General features: G+C 48.9%; 1 pseudogene; it reads right to left on the bottom strand.

The window, feature by feature from the left end:
• Positions 1 to 7,986: 7,986 nt before the first annotated feature.
• LOC116077289 lies at positions 7,987 to 10,609 on the bottom strand (annotated as a pseudogene).
• Between the last annotated feature and the right edge of the window lie 5,498 nt (positions 10,610 to 16,107).

Genomic DNA, 16,107 nt, shown 5'->3' with positions numbered 1-16,107 from the left:
ATTTCAAGAAGATTATGAATCCTGGGTGACACTGTGTCCTGCAAACATCCAGTAAAATATTTGCTTCTTCCTAACACACTTTCTACCTTGTAGGCCATCTTGGCCAGAAGTAAATGGTCCATTTGAGTAACAGCCTGGATTGCTACTGGATTGTGTAATAAGTGTGACTTGTCATTAACTCTCAAGCCCATGTAGAAAAGAATAGTGAATGTAAAGTCACAAACTGTTCCCTCTCTTTCTCTCCTATATTTACGGGATAGGTTGGTGTGCATTCCTAGATGGTATCCTTGCATGTGAAATGAGAGAGAAAACTGTGCACCATGCCTGTGGTATGTGCCTGTGAGAACCCCCTGTGAGTTCTAGAGTTTGACCCTGTATGACATCATCTCCGAACCTTGTGGGACACTTAGAGGGTTCCTGGCACCTTCAGATAGCTATTGTTACTATTTTCCTTAATTTGTAGAATAGCAGTCGATGCCAAAATGTCAGGACCATTAGTTTTGTGGCTTCCTCCGAAGTGGTCTGGTTCAGTGCAGGGTGGTTGATTTTGGGATCCTGTGGGGTCCGAGCATGTTAAGCGTGCCGTGAGGACACTCTGCTCTTTTTAGCATGATAACTGTGTAGTCTATCATTCAAAGAAAGGGTCTCCATCAAAGCTTGCAGCTCATTCCTTGACCTCGGCGCCCAGCTACTGTGACTTCGAGAAACCTGTTCATGGGTTACTTTGCCCCTTGCTACTGACAAATGCCTGCCAGGATCAAGTCCATTGTGGAAGGGAAGTTCATTACCGGGCAGCCAAGGGAGCACTGCTCATTGCATCTTCCCTAGAAAGATGAGAGGGAAACACTGAAACTCAGCTTGGGTTCTCCTTTTTGTTTATTATTATATTTCATTTCCCTTAAAGTGCCAGTCTATGGGATAGCACTGCCTATATTCCAAGAGTACCTTCCCTTCTTTGGTAAGCCTCTCTAGAAACCCCTTCATAGATGTGGTGTGTCTTCCAGGTGATTCCACATTGACAACTCCACCCTTGACAGCCAGACACACTACTTCTAAATGGAAATGTTCCACCCTGTCCCTTAAAGGGACATTTACCAGCTCATCCCAGTAATACACGCTAGTAAATGAAGTGGAAACAAGTGTTCTTTGGAAAGTTGGTTGGCTAGTGTTTTGTTGGGGCAAACACACGAAGGAACGCTTTGTTAAAGTGGACCCAGGTGTGAGAGGCTAAGGCAGATTCGTGGAAAAACATTTTGCTGACGCAGACACAGGAGAGAGGATGTTCTGCTAAAGCAGGCACGTGGAAGGACACATGAGAGATTTCTTTGCTAACAACACGCATGTATTGGTCTGCCTTACATTGCATAGTTGAGCTGCATTTGTCAGGACTCCATAAAGAGAAAGAAATGCACCCCCCCCCCCAAAAAAAAAAACAAACGTTCTGGCGGTGTACTGCAGTTTGTTGCCACTTCAGCAGACTGGAGCTGATTGGATGCACATGCTGAGGCAAGGCACATGGAGGACACGTGATGTTTGGAGGGTATAAATAGGACGCCATAGAGTGACAGAGACAGAGCTTGGCTTGCTGGTACAGCTAGTTTTGCAATGCTTGGGTATCTCCCATTTTAGCTGATCATCTCTTCCCTGAGAGAGACACAGCCGAGAACTTACTCCTCTAGGCGTTCCTGCTGGTCCCTCCTGCTGACTTGAGTCAAGGCTGAGGCCTGGCTGTCTCTGCTAGGTCATGGCACCACTGTTGCTAAGCCAACTTTACCGAATTGAACTGCTGGTGTATCCGTGAGGTGTTCACAAGTGGATCGAGGTACCACTGCCTGTTAACCTGTGAACTGACAACACAGATGGGAGTTGCTCCAAAGAACCTTTCTAAACAGGTTTACTTCCCCTGTATCCTTTCTTTTCCACTACCTCTGGTGGGTGGTGGGTTACAAGGAAGGCTAAAACGTTTAAGAACCATCATTAAAAATAAGGTTTGGGGAAATTAAAGTTAGAAGTAAAATACATCCGAAAGCCCCTGGACTATCTGCTAGTCCCCACACCGCTCAAAAGCCCCAAGTCTCTTCTCCTTTGACTCAAGATGAATTCATAAGTTTGAGCCTCTATAAAAACCAGTCAACAAGTTACATGCTCCTGATATAAATGGCACAGAATAAATATTGTTGTTTCAAACCGGGAGGTAGGGGAGGCATGGCAAAGAAGGATTGGGCCAATGTGAGGCCAACATGCAGCTGGGCAGGCACGGGTGCTGCAGCTCCGCACTGTGGGCTCAGCTGTCTTGGGCTCAGCTGCCTTGGGCTCAGCTGCCATGGGCTCAGCTGCCATGGGCTCAGCTGCCATGGGCTCAGCTGCCTTGGGCTCAGCTGCCTTGGGCTCAGCTGCCGTGGGCTTAGCTGCCGTGGCCTCAGCTACCTTGGGCTCAACTGCCTTGGGCTCAACTGCCTTGGGCACAGCTGCCGTGGGCTCAGCTGCTGTGGGCTCAGCTGCCGTGGGCTCAGGTACCTTGGGCACATCTGCCATGGGCTCAGCTGCCTTGGGCACACCTGCCATGGGCTCAGCTGCCTTGGGCACAGCTGCCGTGGGCTCAGATGCCATGGGCTCAGCTGTCTTGGGCTATTTTAAAAAACTATCCGACTGTGATTGCCCCTAAGTGGTCACCCATTCCGGACATTTGATATACACATGACTGAAGCTAACCTTTCATCAGTGAAAGCAAGCACCCTCCAGTAGTCACTGACCTGCCTCCTGAGAGTCCTGGTCTGTTTCCAGGATCCTGATGTGCCAGTCACAATGCTTACCAGAGGAGTATGTGTGGCATCCCTGCCCTGTGCGAGAGTCCACATGGAGTTAGACTGGGGCCTCAGTGAGTCTCTACCCCTGGACAAAGGATGGAGAGATACCAAGGAACAGCCACAAGAACCTTAGAACGCAGCAAAGGGACCAGGCTTCACTTCTGAGCTCTTGCCTTTGCCCTCAATTTTCGTGCAATTCCTTGGCCCCTTTGTTAAAGGGAGACTCTGCTGTGCGTGTGGTGACTGGCCCGTCACAGCATCCTTCTGTGACCATCCTGCCCCACTAATGCACCCTCGCCAACCTCCCCCACATCCTTCTCACTCTTCACAACAGGGGACCAGGCCCATCTGAATTCAGGGAATACAGGTGACAACTTTCTTACTCATGTCCCAGCAGAGGGCAATGGTGGGGTCACTTGGCTATGTCCCCGAAGCATGGGCTCCTTCCTCTTGGGTGCTGCTAAGATACCCTTAGGTGAAGCCAGCCATCTGATAACATGATAAGGAAGCATGACACCCACGGAGGGGACAATATTTCTAGGTGGACCACACACGGTCAGGCAGTGCCTGAGCCTAGCCACTTGGCTCATTGCTCAGGCCTCTGCCAGCCATTTAGCCCCCCATTGTCCCTGCTGTCTCCCACGTGTGGAGGCCGGGCCTGGCACACAATAGCATGATCCTCCCTATCCTTGGTCCCCATGGTGTCTAATTCTCTGGCACCACCCCAGGTTGTAAGCCTCACTTGACCACAACATGTGCAGCTTGGGGACAATCAAGCTAAAGAGTTCTGAGACAATTGCCCCTGTCTGAATCCTCTAGTTGTGGTGACGTCACACTTGGGGACAAAACACACTCTCGGCCCAGTGACTTCAGACAAAGGGCCCTTTGATCACGCACACTCCTGTGTCAGATCTGTGGAGAAGCAGCAACAGCAGACGGCCCTCGGATGCTAGCTCACCCAAGGTCACATGTACAAATGCTGAAAACCACAGAAACATGGGCTCTGCAGACAGTAGCACCCGCCACCATGGCATCTTCAGATTTTTCAGCCCTGAGGGTTCCCAGGGCTTGTGTTTTCTGCAGGTGGTGCCCTGTCAGACCTTTTAGAGGTGTGTCTAGGCTGACGCACTAGCAGCCCCTCAGCTACATCATGCTGATGCCCCACAAATGATGGGTGCTTGTGTAGGGGCTTAAGAGCATTATAGTTGCAGATGGGGGAATCGTGTGGCCTCTCATACCAGCAGAGGAAGAAATCAGACACAGGGGCCCAGGGAAGCAGACATTATCCTGTCTATCACACTTCCTTGTGTGTGGCTCCACGCACTGCGGAGAACTAGCAGAGATCTGGTTGGAAAAGGAAGTGAGAAGCAGAGGAAAGATGAAGTTTTGAACTGCAAGACAACGAGCTGGAAGCAGTTGGACTGATGGTTTGAAGTCAACTTGACACAAGCTGGAGTCATAAGAAAGGGGGGCGCCTCAGTTGAGGAAATGCCCCCATAGACCCAGCTCTAGGGCATTTTCTTAATTAGTGATTGATGGCAGAGGGCCCAGCTTGTTTTAGGTGGCTCCATCCCTGGGCTAGTGGTCCTGGGTTCTTTTTGGTCATGGAGTTTCATTGCAACAAGAGGAACCCTAAAATAGCAGTAGACCTGGGTCAAAGAGGTAGCTTTGTATAGAGCACTCACCTGGCATGCATAATGCACCCGTCCCAGCCCAGCATCACCTCAGTCAGGTGTGGAAAGGGCACATCTGCAATCCCAGTATTCAGGAAATGGAGAAGGATCAGAGGATCAAGAACATCCTTGGCCACACACAGAGGCTGAGGCTCTGCTGGGACACATTGGACCTTGCCTCAAAAAAAAAAAAAAAAAAAAAAAAAAAAAAAAAAGGCTGGAGAGCAAGGTGATGGTGGTATGTGACTTTAATTCCAGCACTCAGGAGGCAGGAACAGGCCTAGATCTCTTGACTTTGAGACCAGACTGGTGAGCTAGTTTCAGGACAGCCAAAAAAATGCTGTCTACACACACACACACACACACACACACACACACACACACACACACACACACTGTCTCGAAAAACAAAGAAAAACAAACAACAAATCAAAATAACAACAGACTGGAGAGTTGACTGAACTAACTGAAGAGTGCTTGCTGCTCTTCCAGAGGACCCAAGTTTGGTTTCTAGCACTCTGGAACCACTGACGTCCTGTAACTCCTGCTCCAGGGTATAACAAGTCTAGGGAATGGCACCACCCACAATGTGCTGGGCCTTCTCTCTTCAATAGCTAATTAAGAGACTGCTCAACAGACTTGTTTACTTACAGCCCAATTCTGGAGGTGTTTTCTCAACTGAGGTTCTCTCCTCTCAGATGACTCTAGATTGTGTCAAGGTGACATAAAATAGGCCAGCCCAACAGCCATCTTCAAACCTGCCTGGTCTGAGGGTATTCACATGGATTCTTGGGGGCATGCAGCAAGGTGACCACTGGCAGCTTATGTGCACTGTGGTGAGTGACCGGTGTTATAGAGGGCAGAGGGGAAGGGGAGGAACTAGCCAGGCAGTGCAAGGGAACACAAGGCACAGTAGGGTCCACTGTTTCCTTACCCAGTGATAGCTGTAAGAACTGGATGCAGCCCTAGTCTTCAGGGCTTATGATCCTGTGGTAGGAGGTAGCAGTTAGTAAACAACGTGAAATGGCATAAGATTAGATGACATGCACAGTGGGAAAAGAAAAATCAGATCAGGTTTTATTAGAGCCAGCGCTGGGCAGGGCAGGATTAAATTAGGAACTCCAAGTATTGTCACTGGGAAGGTGACTAAGCAAAGACTGCAGAAAGTGTCCCATTAAACACCTGTGGAGACTGGCCAAGCAAAGGAAAAAGGCCCAGAGGTCCAGAGCCACAAACCAGTCTAAATCTGGGAGAGATAAGAGGAGGCAGATCAATCCTTCAGGACTCTGCCTTCAGATTGGCTAAGACGGAAACACATGGGGCCATTTGCCCTCTCTGGGGTGTATACTTTCTTAGGAGGCAGAGCAGGAGGGGCCAGGGTGTGGCTCAGTGAGCACCAGCCCAGCATGGGACTGCCCAGAAGAGAAGCCAGAGATGACACTGGCACCCTAGTCAGGTAGCATGAGCATGAGGGTGTGTGTTTGTGAGTGTGTGTGTGTTAATGTGTATGGGTGTTTTGCTTATGTGTGTGTATGCCATGTGCATGCCTGGTGCCTGGGAGGCCAGGAAGCCAGAAGGAGGCATTGGATCCCCTGGAACTAGACTTACAGGCAGTTTCAAGACACCATGTGGATGCTGGGAACTGAATGCAGGTCCTTCATAAGAACAACAAATGCTCTTACCCACTGAGCCATCTCTCCAGCCCCAGGAGTATTCCTAATAACATGAGCCTACTCTGGGTCCTGAGAGACTACCAAACACTATCTTCTCAGTGCTTGGCTGTAGAAATGCTCCCCAAGAAGTGGTTCCTCAAAGGCTGAGAAAGCTGGGACCATTGCAAGCACATCATGCTGAAGACTTGGAATGGTAGGACCCAGGAACATGGCTGTAACAGCTCTCTGCCTGGCAGGCAGTTGAGCTCAAAGTGGTTGCTTCCTCCGTTTCCACGTGGAAGAATAAACAGCATTGCTTGCATTTCCACAGTTAACCTAACGAGGTATGGGAAGGATGTTAGGAACATGCAATGCTCAGTAGCTTTCTGCGGTACACCAGGTTGGGGGTGGGGGCACGGATATGAACTATTGCCAAGCAGTTGAGAGCCAGAGTCTGATCCCAACCCAAAAAGGAACTTTAATTTAGGAAAAAAAAAAAAGAGCAAGAAAGCTGTAGCTAGGAGACTCAAGTCTCTCCAGGGGCAGAGAGAATGTGCCACAGGGCCGGAGACTGAGCCCGGGGCAGGCAGGACACACCAAGTCTCCTGCTTTCTTGTTACTAGGGCTGCCTTGTTGTGACAACAGAGTGTCCTAGAGCCCGTGGTGAGTCTGCCTGAGTGTGACTGTGGGATTCACAAGGTCCCAGCCTCGTTGAGTGGGCACATCTGAGACCCCTGGTGTAGAGGTGGGTGGCATATGGAGGGAGGATAAGGCAGAAGGAGCTAAGGTACACATCTGCTCTCACAGCATCTGGACAGCAACTGTGTGAGCCCAAAGGCCCTGTGGTCTGAGGAGTCTCTCTAGAGACTGGGGGTGGCAGGCCTGGGAGGTGAGGACATTCACGATAGCCCTGGCTTTAGAGAGAGGTAGATAGTTTGACACCTGGTGGGGAAAGGTGTCTTTTGCAAAATTAAATCTAGCTGCTGGTGTCAGATTGCTGTCCCCCTTTAATTTTCATGAAGATTCAGAAAAATCAGGGGATGGGGTGGTAGCCCAGTTGACAGAGTAGGTTACTTAACATGCATGAAGCCCTTGATTTGATCCTCAGAGGATGCAGGGAGGAGAACCAGGAGGGTAAGGTCACCCTTGGCTGTATAATGAATTAGAGGGCAGCCTGGGCTATATAAGACAGTATCAAAAATATTGTTTATTACATCCCTAAATTCTCTTGGTAATTATGTGTGTCCCCACTCCCATTCTAATGACCAAGGGCTACAGTGTCAAACCACTTTCCTTTCTTCCCGTCTGTTTTGTGTGAGGAACAGACATGCTCAGTCCTGGCTGGTTAAAAAAAAAAAAAAACCAAAAAACACCAACGGACCTACCAACCTAGGCCAGCAGGCAGTGTGTCTGGGCATGTCACCTGGCTCCGTAGGCAGTCTACCCTATGAGGCACTTCCTAAGACACTTCCATTACAAGCTGTCTGAAGATATCCTGAAGTTCTTGTTCTTCCTTCTCCACCCCTCAGGAAGATACGGTCTGGAGGAAAAGTCCATGTTTGCAGTATAAAGGGGGGGGACAGAAAGTTCCAGAGAAAAACTAGTTCTCAATAAATCTGAAGAAAGCTGCTGCCTGACTCTCTGCATAGTTGAACAGTCTCTAAAGCAGTAGTAAGGAGTCCGGTAAATGAGGCTGATATGGGGTCTGGATAGGACACACCCTTCCCCTTGCAGATAGGGGGTCCTAGGGTAGAACTGGGAACATTGACTCAGGACCTTAACAATTCCATTGGCAAATGAGGCATTGGGAATCTACAGGGAGACAGAGTGTCTTTTTTTATTTTTATTTTTTTTTATAGAACAAACACCTTTATTACACTACGAATGAGGCTTATTTACCTTTCCAGGCTTTGATCTTCCTCAGATTGAACTCCAGCTCCTTGCCTTCGAGTACATAGCCGTCTGCTCTGCCGCACTGGCCTGATCTTGAGGCAATACAGGCGAGGAGCTTGCCCTGCTGGAACTGCTCCTCTAGGAGACTGCTGATTTTGGCATTCTTTTCTCTTTCATCATACTTCTTTTGAATTTTCTTTGATCGTTTTTTGTTTAAAATCTCTTCCACCTCAGGAGTCAGCTTGGCCCCCTTTTTGCAGCCCAGGGGCAGTGCATAGTGGGACTCGTACCACTGCCGGTACGGTGTGCTGTCAATGAGCACAATACAGTTCTTCACCAGGGTCTTGGTGCGGACAAGCTCATTATTGGATGCATTGTAGACAACATCAATGATCCTCGTTTTTCGAGTACAACACTCAGAGCCCCAGGAAAAGTTCCCCACATCCAATCTCAGGGCACAGTACTTCTTATTGCCTCCTCGAACTCGGACTGTGTGTATGCGGCGAGGGCCAATCTTAAGTGTTGGCAGCAGGCCGTCCCAGCTCATACTTCCGCTTCTTGTGGTAGGGCTTTCTCTTACCCCCGGTCTCGCAGCGCTTGTGCCAGTTGTCCCGAGCGATGCTCGGAGCTGGCTGGAAAGAGGAAGCCGAGACAGAGTGTCTTAAAGTAGTGGGTTCACCTGTGAAGAACTAGTCCTTTATAGCCAGATGGCTTTGGGCTCAGTAATTAAAGTCACGTGGCTATAGCTGAGGTGTCTGAGCCCTGGGGCTCCCCATCATCTGTAGCCTCTCTCTTCAGTCAAGTGACTTCATTCCCTCCCCACAGCCATAGGCGGGGCTCTTGGCCTGCTCTGCGCTAAGTGTGTTCTGTGCTCTATGCTCCACGTTCTGTCTCCACAGGTGTAACTCCTCAGAGCATGCCCACGGGCCTCCACACTGACCGCAAGGGCTTGAATCCGCCTCTCCTGAGTAGCCAGCCAATCAGCACAACAACAGGTAATTGCCTCGATGAGCGGCCAGAGAAAATAAGAAACTACATCTAAGAGGAAAGGGACAAGTATGTCCCATGACTGAAACCTGCAGAGAATCCTAGTTGCTCTAGCTCTTGGCCACAGAGGTGACATACTCAAGTAAACGTTAACACAGCAAAACTAACTCCTTATTGTCAAGTGTGTGTGTGTGTGTGTGTGTGTGTGTGTGTAAAAAATTGAACTCAACTCCATGATACAACAAAGGTCTCAGCAAAACTGAGAAATCAAAGTCCTGTTCTAGTTAGGACCCTCCTTGTCGGCACACGTGCCTTCCGGTGGTAGGGTGAGTCCAGGCCGATGAGGAGGAGGGGGAAGCAGAGGAGGAGTCAGAAGAAGAGGGAGGAGTGAGAACGTTCTGAGGAGAGGAAAGGCGAGGGAGACTTGGAACTCCATTGGACACTATCCAATCCTGGAGGCAGCCGCCCTCAGAGGCTGAGGCTCTGTTGCTCAGGCATGCTGATGTGACCTGGTGTCGCCCACCAGTGCAAAATCCACGTGGCATCTGCTTCTTGTTCTTGGGGGGGCTCTTCTTCCCACACCACTCTGTCCAGGGTTTCATTTAGGGAGGAAAGCCTGTGCACGTGGGGCCCAGACTGCCCACCATTGGGCTGCTTGACCTCTTCCTTCCTCTGTTCTGGAACATTCATATCTGAGGGCACACAGACCCAGAGTCTGTGGCACCTTTTTGGCCTTGTGGAAAGGAGCGTCCGAGAGGCATCTGCCTGGCCTCAGACCTGGTGAATGAGAGTTTTTCTAGAGGTCCAGCCATAGCTCACAACCTTCTCTAACTCCAGTCTCTCTCTTTTGACGTCCTCAAACACCAGGCATGCATTTGGTACACAAACACACCTGCAGGCAAAACACCGCCCCCCCCCCCCACAAATTTAAAAAGAAGAGACCCAGGGAGGGAGCAAGCAAACAAACAAACAATTAGCAGCCCTCCTGGTTGTTAAACATTTGCAACATACATCATGGGGAGAAACGTCTGTGGCGCGCCTCAGAGCAGCAGTCCCACACTGGCTTCTGCAGGGGCAAGAGAGTTGGACATTAAAAGGCACAGTAGAACACATACCTCCGGAGGCACTGAACGAACATGGTGTCTGTCGCTGTTTTGTTGTTAACGTTCTGTTTTCTAATTGGTTTTGTGATCAATCAATAAAGATGTCAGGGCCCAACTGCTTAGAGTGGGTTAGATAAAATATTAGATGCTACATCCATGGAGCTTGTCCTGCGAACTCCCCTGTGTGGTTTTTCCCAGCTGGAGCAGGTAGCAGACTTTAATGGCACTCCAAATCTGTATCCCAGTTTTAGACAAATGGGAGGAACTGAGAGAGCTCCTATGCTTGCTTTTTTCTGTCCTCCTCTCAGCCATCCATCAGATTTAGGAGGCATGTTGGTCTGGTTTCCACTGTCTGTTTCCAAGAGCCACATGATGCTTGGTCCCTGTAGAGGCCATCCCATCCAGCCACCTCACTGCTCCATGGTCACAGCACCAAGGATATTGGCCCATTGTTCCCATGGGATGTTGCTCCCTGACCCCGGGAGCTCTGCCATCATCACTGGGGCATGCCCAACCAAGACAACAGTGCCTGTGGGTCAGTAAAGAGCGCAGAGATAAACCATTCTGGAGACATTTTCAGGGACCACTGTTTGCTTTATTGCACCTGAGCAACCACTCATGTGGGAGCTTATCGGCTGTGATTGATTAGCATATTGCCTTGGATTGGAGGGATAGTGAGCTCTTAGACACCAGGGTCTGTAAGCTTATAAAGCACATTAAAGATGTGCGGTGTGCAGACCCACGTGCAGGCCAGCTACTGGCTACTGGCACTACTTGAGACTTCAGCGTTCTGATTTCAGAAGCAGGATGCACTATGCTTCTTATTTCGAAGTACAGTGTGCCAAGTAGGCTGCCTGCCAGGTCATGTCTGCATCTTCTCCTACAATGCTCCTGTATCCATCTGAGGTTTTCCCTCATTCGGTTTCTTTCCATTGCTCCTCCAAAGGCCCCAGGATAGCAACAACTACTCTTCTCTTACACCCTACATGCCTTTTGAAAAAGCATATGGAAAACTGGTAAAAAAAAAAAAAAGAATAACCAAGAGCTAGAAAGGGCAGAGTGTTTGCTGAACTATTCAAAGAGGTAACAGGTGAGTCCCAGAGAAGGCAGCATGAATGAGGGGCTCTGGATATTTAGAGCAGATACTGGCTCTTGTTGCCTGGGGTCCACAGGGCATCACACTATCCTGGTAAATGGTAATTTTATAGCAGAAGTTGCTCTTCCTTTGTTTCAGGCAACGACATGTCATTGGGAGTTAGGCTCAGACATCTGTATAAGATGTTACTGTACCAGTAAATTAAACTGCTTGATGCTCCCAGCGGGTTGTACCTGCCCAAGAGCTCTGGATTCACCAGCGAAAGACATACACACACATACACACACACACACACACACACACACACACACACACACACCAGCTAATTTTGGTATTCCTTGACTAGCTCAATGGTTGGGCACTTCTAGACCTCCCTGTGGCTAGCCACACTCCCCTCCAGTATTTCTGGCTTAACACCTTTAAAATCTGTATTTTACCTTTGCTACCCTGTTACCTGCTGGGCAGCCCTCTCCCCCACTCCCCCAGAGCCGCCCTTCCTTTCCACCTACATTGCTAGATGCTTTCTCTCCTGCAGCTCTTTTTTTTTTTTTTTGCTATAATCACTATTCTTTTTTTATGCACAAAATTCAAAATTTGTATATTTTGTATACTATGTTCAAAGACAAAAAATTAATATAAAATGTGCACAGGCTCTATGCACAGGGCAAATCAAACAGAAATCAAATGTATGCAAACTTGTGACAGCAATTGCAACATCTCATTACATATTACAAAAATCATTGTGTTCCCCAAATCTGGAAAAATCCCCAAATCCAAATCCTAAACACTTGAGACAAGGTATGCACGCACCATCTCCCTCAGGTGTGAACACAGGTGGAATAAATGTGTCATCTGGCCTGTGACATAGCTCAATGAGTAAAGTCACTTGAAGTCAAGTTTCAAAATGTGAGTTGGATCCAATCCTCAGGATCCACATGGTGGAAGGAGTCACTCATACAATGCACATTATATAATACATTTGTATTATATGTATGTAATATATGTACACATATGCACCTTTAAAATACAAAAGCATCTAATTTTTCCCACACTAAACTGGTTTTGCACTGTGTGTTCTTCATGGTTCAGGGACATGGGCAGAATGGAAAGGTGCCTTTATGATGGACAGCCTGTACAGACAGCATTCACACTCCATGGCTAGTATTTGCTTTATTCCATACATGTCAGCTTCACTGATATGCCATTCTTTTAGTATCCATGGCAACAGAAGCTCTCAACAGTGTGTGCAGAAATTCTACAAGTGGTGTACCTAGACCCATGCCACAACTCTGGAGCATTTACACCACTATACCATGTCTGCTGGTACTTTGCCCTGGCCATGTCTGGCATTTGGTGTCCTCAGACCAGGAATGCCAACCAGGCTTATGCCACATGCCACATGCTTAGAAACCCAGAACTGAGATTATCAACATCTGCCATGGCGGTCCACTGTGTGGACTGTGGGACAGGCTATGTGCTGGAGACCTGTGTCCTGTATCCTGCCCTTGCTTCAGGTGGTGTTGCAGATGCAATCTGATGTCTAGGTGGCCCAAAATGGAGCAGCACTGTGGGAACATCTGTGGTGGTCCACAGGCAGGAGCTTCCTGTCCTGGCATTGTGGTGTAAGTGAAGACAGATGCCACAACGAGGGTGGGAAGGGGACCATCCTTCCATGGCCTTCACCCAGAAATGACCTCAGCATGTCAATCCACAATGCTGCTGTCCAAACAGGAAAGAGACCTACCCCCAAACCAAACCCCAGTGAAAGGACAGGCTGCCTTTAATCAAGTCTCAGGAAGCCCGGTCTCAGCAGATGCCCCAGCCAGGTGGAAAACACTCTAGAAACCACAGAGGGAAGCAACAGCCATTTTCTCCCTGCGCTTTCTTCTAGCAGGTTGAAAGTTGGAGCTGAGCAGTTCCTGAGTCTGTAGTCCAACCATGTCAACAATGGCAGCTGTGGATGGGAAGTGCAAGAATCTAGTAGTTACTCGGTCTCATGAGGCTAGTTGTTTCAGCTGGTCTTCTGTAGCAGTGGGTTCCAACACATGTGCTGGCAGGTAAATGTGAGCAGATAGGAAGAGTCATCTGCAGCTTTTAAATCCGATCTCTCTCCCTCCAAGTCATGGCAGTTCTCCGCTCCTTTTCGGTCCCTTGCCCTTGAAATCTAAAAGTCCCGCCTCTGTCTCCCTGCCCAGCCACTGGCTGTACGACAATTCATTATTACCAATCAAAGCCAGCTGGGGGCAGAGACCCTCAGCATCTGGAAGCATGGTTTTCGGGAGCCGAATTAAGACAGAACATTACAACTAATCTCAAATACATCACAAGTTATTAGAGGTCAAGACATGAGCATCTGTGGCTTGGTTAAATGTCAAGTTTTGCTTTATTTATTTATTTATTTATTTATTTTTAAATTTCTGTGTTGTTTCAAAAGCAGGGGGGCCTGGGCTGCTGCCCCAGCCTGAGGATCTCTCTCTCTCCCTCTGGAGGCAGGGGGCCTGCTGCTGAGGCCCGAGTCTCTCTCTCTCTCTCTTCTCCGGGGCTGACCTGTTTGCTGCACGGTGCCTTAAATAAAAAGGAGGCAATGTATAAATGAGCTATTTTATTGTAGGAAGGATAGAATATGCTGGATAAGTAGAAAGAAGGAAAGGAAAGGAAGGAGAGAGAGAAAGGAAGGAAGGAGAGGGAGAAAGGCAGAGAAGAGAACAAAGGGCAGAGAGGAGAGAGAGAGGAAGAGTAAGAAGGCAAGAGGAGAAGGGTAAGAGTAAGAGAGTAAGAGAACAAGAGAGCAAGAGAGTGAGGAGGGGGCAAAACCACCCCTTTTATTGTATGGGGCGTGGCATGCCTGGCTTGTGGTCTGATAACTGGGTATAGGGTCCAGCTAGAATGCTGGGAGTTTGAGGCAGTGTCTGCCTGATAGAGCACACATCTCCTGCAGAGGCAGCTGTGAGGAGTCTGGGCTGAAATCTGAGCCATTGGTCTCAGGAGCTTATCACTGAACTCCTACCGTCCCTTGTGAACAAATTACTTTGCTCACTGGGTCTCCGGGGTTGTGAGGTGGCTGCTCTACTGGACTCCGGCTGTCAGAACTGTCCACTGCCCCACATTTCTGGTCTTTTGTATTTATGCTATCCACAGTGCCAAGCTAAAATTTAATCATGTTTGGTGATTCTATCTACTCTTACACCCTTGGAATCAGCGACGAGTACCAGATACTGGTGTTCACTACAGACTTGACATGCATGGATGTGACAGAAGCATGTAGGTCCCCCTAGGAGGCCAAGGCCAGGAGAGAAGCAGGCTGCAGGTTATAGGAGCCCAGAGCAAAGCTGGTTCCTTTATCAAAGACCTGTGCATATTGTTGTTCATGTTTGTTTTTGGTTTTTTTTTTTAGTTTTTTTTTTTAATTTCTTTATTGGTGTGTGTATGTGTGTGAGAAAGAGATGAGGAGGAGGGAGAAAAGGAGGAGGATGCAGATGATGCAGATGTAGCAAGTGTGGAGGTTAGGGGGAAAACTTGAAGTCATTCCTTCGCAGGTCCTACACTCATCTTTTAAGGCTCTCTCCATGGCTGGAGGTTGTTAAACCTGAGTGAAGAACATGGAGGCAGGGAAGGGGAAGGGGAACTAATGAAGGTTTCCAGGGGCATAAAATGGTCCTCCATCACCTTTGACAAGCACAGCTGAATGTCTGTATCTGGATCCTAGGGTTCCAAGACAACCCCTATGTCCCATCAAACGGAACATTTTCTTCTTCACCTTTACAGCCTTCCGATCTCACCACCTTTATTATTATAATTACCCTGTTGCCCTGTTTCAGTGACCTCGAGAGTTCTCACCCTACTACTGTATTATAGTCTCACCCATTCCACCTTCATTCCAGGGACCCCCACCTCCCACATCGGGGTTTCTTAGAAGCTTCCAGGAAATATCTGCTGTGGGGGCTTCATCTGACTTAAGTCAGAATGTTTAGAAATGGTGCCTTGGACTTCAGTACTTTTAACCAAGCTGGGATTGGGGAAGAGGGTCCAGCAAGCCTGATAAAGAGTTAGCCTACCCTCCTCAGAGGGTGGTGGCCTGTCTATAGCAGGCCCCAGGGGAGCTGGCTGGATGCAGACAGAGAATGTTCCCGCTCTCAAGGGTGATCCTCGCCTTGTGAGCTGCAAGACCATGATTCCGTTCCTGAGGAGTAGGTTCTCCGAACCCTTCTCTCCCTCCTCCAGACCTCTTCTCCCTCCCCACCTCCTCACCTGGCTCCAACTCCAGTCCTGACCCATGCTGTACTTGACTACAGTTCAGCACAGTGCAGCCTTGCCATCTGGCAGCATTTGCAATCTCCCGGATGCATCCTCTCTTTTCTTTCCCACTCCCAGAACCATGATTGATAGTTGCTGCCTTCTGAATGTGAAGTTTCAGCCACAGGTCCTTGTGTTTGAACGCTTGCTCCCTGGGGGCGCTGTTGGAGGAGGCTATAAAAAGCCTTGGGCTTTGTGGAGCATGCAGTTGGTGGAGGTAGGCTATTGAAGGCAGATCTTTGAGGGGTGGGTGGGGGGCCCTGCTCTTCAATTCTCCTGTCTGCCACTGAGATGTGGGAAGCCTCAAGTTCCACCACCACTGACTGAGCTGCTCTAGCTATTCCATCATGACGGACCCTCTGAACCCTGAATCAAAATTAAGTGCTTCTATCAGGGATTTGGCTGCAGCAAGGAGAAGAGTTTGGTTCTAGATTTCGCTCACTAGGCTCACTGGTCACTCATGCCCCCTTCCCAGCCCATGTTCACGCTGGAGACTCTGATGCTGGCCCAGGACCTGTGTCACAGGCTGTGGGTCATCTTCAGTGACTAAAGCTCGCAGGACCTGGGATGACACCTTACTGCTGAAAGCTCCATCTCTCCTTC

This window comes from Mastomys coucha, unplaced genomic scaffold, assembly GCF_008632895.1.
Source record: "Mastomys coucha isolate ucsf_1 unplaced genomic scaffold, UCSF_Mcou_1 pScaffold5, whole genome shotgun sequence".
NCBI classification, from domain to species: domain Eukaryota; kingdom Metazoa; phylum Chordata; class Mammalia; order Rodentia; family Muridae; genus Mastomys; species Mastomys coucha.
The sequence above is the reverse complement of the archived record's forward strand: the minus strand, read 5'-3'. Positions and strand labels throughout refer to the sequence as shown.